General features: G+C 52.3%; 1 pseudogene; it reads left to right on the plus strand.

Moving 5' to 3' along the window:
* Positions 1-380: 380 nt before the first annotated feature.
* On the plus strand, positions 381-5,034 carry LOC149808692 (pre-mRNA-splicing factor ATP-dependent RNA helicase DEAH1-like; annotated as a pseudogene).
* Positions 5,035-5,108: the final 74 nt, after the last annotated feature.

Raw genomic sequence — 5,108 nt, forward strand, 5'->3', positions numbered from 1 at the left:
GTTCTGGCTGCAGCGCGTTAGGGCGCAGCTGAGAGGTCGTGTCTGCTGCTGGACTTCAGCCAAACAGCAGACTTTCCAACCCACAATCCTGATCATGCGTCCTGCCTGCACGCAGCAGACCGCCTCCCTTGTCCCCAAGTGCAACGTTGCAGATCCAACCGTGATGCCCTCTTCCTCCTGCGCAGCGTCTGGGACAGCCGAGCGCAGTTCTTCAGATAGGCTTCCTCCCGACATTCCACGTTGCATTCATGCGGCAGTACCGATCAGGTTGTCCTGATGTACGTGCTTGTTGAGAGGAAGTATGGGTTTCTAGGTACGTTGGACTACGTTTTTGACAAGTCAGACAAGTGAGGGCAGGTGAGCTCGTTGATCTACGTCACATGCAAGTTCGTGACATCATCGCTGCTGGCTTGACCTTTCGCGCTTATGCCCTTGCATTGCCAACGGCACCATCCAGCTGGGTACCAAAGTGTGGGTGTGTATTGTATTTTGCCCCACAGGGCAAGCAGCGCAAACTTTCAATCGGCATCTCATATGCTGCCTGTCACACGCACGCCATGGCACAAGCCACCCATGCTTGGTCTGGGGCACTTGGCCGGCACAGCAGCCACGTTCAGTCAACACATTTTGGCCTGCAGTCAAGACATAGTAAGAACCTGCACCTCAGCGAAGGATCGCAGCGTATACTGGAGAGCGACAACTGCCTTCAGGTTCGATCGGCGTCACACCCTTTTGCAAGCGCAGTGCCTGGTCCACACATTTCCATTTGCTTTTCAATGTCTCTCCACCAGCTTGATGCTGCACTTCCTTGGGGCGCTTGCGTTTGCCAGCAACGGGGAAGCGAGCACGTACGACAAGGCGCTGAAGTCTCCAAGCGCATGCGCATTGTCACGGCATGCCCACTAAGCATATCAGAGCTCTACATTACCCACCAAACATTTCGATTAGTGATCCTGAAGCGCCTGCTTGCCCTTGCATGTGCGCCCTGACAGCTGAGCTTGTTAGGCTTCCCTCAGGTTGCAAATTTCTTGAAAGCCACTGCTTAGCACTTGAGATGTTTCTCCCCACTGCAGTTCCCGGTGACTCAGATCGCAGGCGATGTGCTCATCTTCCTGTCCGGGCAGGAGTAGATCGAGGCATGTGAGGAGCTGCTGATGCAGCGAACGAAAGCCATGGGCTCTCGTATCAGAGAGATCATGATCTGCCCATTCTATGCAAATCTACCCACAAAGATGCAGGCCAAAATCTTTGAGTCCATCCCCGAGGGCGTCCGCAAAGTGGTGCTGCCCACCAACATGGCCAAGTTGAGCCTCGATGGTAGCAAGTTCTGATCGGCCCTGGATTTCAGAAGACCAACTTGTTCAACCCCCGCACCGGTGTGTGTTTCGCGCTGTTGCCTTGCAGTACCTCGAGTTCCTGACGTCCTGATGTCCATGTGGATGCTGTAGTGTGGTAAATTGCTGCATCAGCATAGACTTGAAGCTCATTGCCACGGAACGAGGTAGCCAGAGCTGAATTTTTGAGCTTGCGTGCAACTTCGTTTGGAGCTTCTCCTCTTGCGCTGCAGGTTGGCTATCTATGGTCAAGTGGTGAAGCTGTCCACACTCGATTCGAGGGGTCACGCATTCAAATCTTTGTTCGGCACAAGCGGTTTTGCGGTGTGTCTAGGACACCGATGCTTACAGGAGTTACTCTTGAAGCAAGTCCCGGCGTAGATTGGTGGTCTTCGCAGGCGTTCAAAACAAAACAACCAAACACGCCAGCCCAAAGAAGGCGGCGTTGACAAGTCCTTATCGTGATGTGTTGAAAGTCCAAAGAGCGAGACAGCCAGTGCTGTTCCGCAGGCGTTCAAATGTTGGAGTTTGCTCGTGTGCTGCAGGAATGGAAGCGCTGCAAGTTGTGCCAGTATCGCAGGCATCTGCGAATCAGTACGCGGGTCGAGCCAGGCGAACGTCTGCAGGCAAGTGCTTCCGCCTCTACACACAATGGTTCTTCAACAACGAGCTTGAGGTGAACACCGTGCCGGAGGTCCAGCGCACGAACCTGAGCAATGCCATGCTCATGCTCATGTTGCTGGGCATCAACGACGTCATTCACTTCATGGACCACCCCCTCCACCGAGTCTCTTGTGCGCGCCCTCGAGCAGCTGTATGCGCTTGGAGCGCTCAACGAGAGGTGCGGGTCAACCCCACAAAGGAAAACATGTGAGATAAGCCTGTACAGAAGCGTATGTCTGATGATGAAGTGTCTTTTTTCAATACTACCGCATCCACATGGACATTAGGAACCTACAAGGACTACATGGGAATGTCTGATGTATGTTTTCCAACGCTACCGCATCCACATGGACATTGGCAACTCCAAGAACTACTTGGGAATCCGCATCCACATGGACACTGGAACTCCAAGAACTACTTGGGAATCAGTGCTACCATTACTTTCATCTAAGGCAAGCGTACCTCGACCAGCCTGACTTACCATATCCATTTCCCATGTCTAATATTGAAAATGCTGATTTCAGACATATACTCATGTATCTGAGATAGGTGCTAGTTAATACAAAGTGCAGCCAGCATACGCAGTCGAAGGTCCTTGCACAGCCCTTCTGTGCAATGGTGGGAACACATACCCTGTCGACCCAGGAAATCACTCAATATTGGCCACAGTCGATGGCCTTAACTGCGTGATACTTGCCGGAAGACAAAGCTTTAGCGAACCCGGACGTGGTGCAGGGGCAAGACAAAGCTGGGCTGGAGAATGGCGGAATTCCCAGTTGACCCTCAGCTGGCAAAGTCGCTGCTGGCGAGGGAAGAGTACGGCTGCTCAGAGGTGCTGGCGACAATTGCGGCCATGGCGTCCGACGGCAGCGCTGTCTTCTATATGCCCAAAGATCGCAAAGCGCACGCGGAGAACGCACACCAGAACTTCCACCGCGGAGACGTTGGCGACCACATCGCGCTCATGAACGTGCACAACGCGTGGAGCGAGAGCAACTTCAGCGTGCAGTGTTGCTATGAGAACTTCGTACAGGTGTGTTGGTTTATCGACGGCTGCAGTGTGGATGATATCGACCGCCGCGATCAGGCGTTGGCATTTAATTTTGGTGATGGTAACAGTAGCGCTCGCCTACAAGTAGTTCTTGGAGTTGCCAATGTTCATGTGGATGCGGTAGTGTTTTAAAACGATACAGCATCGTGGCCTCGACCGCTACGCGGTCTCAGCTCTCGCAGTACACGTTCATTCAGTATGGTTTAACTACACCATGTGAGCTCGCTGATATGCCTGTGTCCACATGTGCCTGTGAGCTTCGCTTTTGAACACCTTGGATCTGTCCTTTGCAAACAGTGAGCAGTGCTTCGCCAGAACCTGTTGCAACCCCCAATTTTGTCCCGAAATGCATGTATCTTCGGTTCTCTCGGGTCTGGCGCAATCAGCCATGGCTGCCTGTCTCTACGTTATCAACGCCGCTCTCGTTGATATGCATCTTGAGTCGCACACAACTCAAGGTCCTCCGGACAGGACAATCTTCAACTTGAGTCTCGGCCAGCAATCCTGGCCGTGAATCTTCCCACGCCAAATTGACGCTAGTCTTCTCATAAACCGCATCGATATCGCACCCGCACTGCATCGACACACATGAGCACGGCTGCAGGCGAGGACGATGAAGCGCGCTCGAGAGTCACGTGCGCGATCAGCTGGTGGGGCTGATGGAGAGAGTGGAGGTCTTGATGCAGTCCTGTGGGGTCGAGCACGACGCGATCCGGAAGGCCATCACCTCTGGCTACTTCTACAACTGTGCCACTCTGCACAAGGTCGCGGACAGCGCGTACAAGACGTTCAAGATGCGTCATAATGTGTACATTCACCTTGGGAGTGGTGAGCGCGCTCCCTCTCCCCCTCTTTTGCTCTGGTCTTCCCTTCACAATCAGGGGAAAAAGTAACAAATTGGTCATCATCTTTGCTCCATGAAGTCCAGATCTTCATGAGGGAGGATCTGTACTCTGTTCATGATGCGGTGGGTTCGGAGGGACATCAACTCAACACGTGGATGGATGGACGCCTTGCCTGCTTTTGGTTACAGGAACACAACAATTTGCCTAGGAACAAAAATGCCGCCGCTCTTCAGGGCCAAAGAACACTCGTTGCCATGTTGTTTCTGGGTAAATCGCCATTGTAATGGGAAAGACGGAACTTCACAATTACACTATTTCTCATGCGCGTGGTGTTCATACTTCGATGCATGTGCAGCACCTAGTATGAGTATTTGTTGCCTTGCTGAGTAGCCATGCCATTGCTGAGACTGTCGGAAGAAGGCAGTCATAAAGTAATGCTTCATATTCCACCAACGGTCAAGTGGTTAAACTGTCCGCCCACGAATCGTGGGGTCGCGTGTTCAACTCTCGGTTTGGTACTTTATGCCTCAGCATGCGCAGGCAAAGCATGCATGTATAGCTTGACACAAATGTGTCCCTCGTGCGTGAAGGTTATCATGCAACTTTGCGGATTCGAAAGATTCTTGAATCCATATGCGGTATGGTATATCGTGTTCTTCAACACAGGCGCCTGCACTCCTTGTGAGTACTCAGCAGGCCCGTTGATAACGCGTCACCTCGTCGCGCGTCCCATTTTTTAATTCTTTCAATGCTTCATATGCACTTTCCATTTACGTCCGTTTTAGACATCTCGTTTAAGATTTAAGCATTGTTTTAGGTTGTTTAACCCATGTTAATTAACCCTTAAACATCAAACCGCCTGTAAAACGAGTTTGTTCAAGCTTGAATGACCTCTGCTACATACACGTTTAAACATTAGACAAGGCGCTGCAAGGCACAGTGCTGGCCTGCTAGCGGTGCTATGGTGGACACTGCTTCTGGTGATGCGGCGCTTGACGATGGCGCCGAAGCAGCCATCGCCACTGCCGACGTCGCGTTCAACGAGCTTGTGTGCCATCACATCTTTGCGCTTGGCAGCCCATCAGCAACGTTGAGCGACACAGCCCGCGCGTGCCTGTTGATCAACGCCCAAATGCTTGCCGTGAGAAATCCGGCGTATCCAGCCCTCTTCGGGGCAGGCTGTCTCAACACACAATCCCTGTGCTGCAAGAGCAA

The sequence above is a fragment of the Nuphar pumila genome, unplaced genomic scaffold (assembly GCF_984573655.1).
Source record: "Nuphar pumila unplaced genomic scaffold, dmNupPumi1.hap1.1 HAP1_SCAFFOLD_2438, whole genome shotgun sequence".
In the NCBI taxonomy this organism is placed as follows: Eukaryota; Viridiplantae; Streptophyta; class Magnoliopsida; order Nymphaeales; family Nymphaeaceae; genus Nuphar; species Nuphar pumila.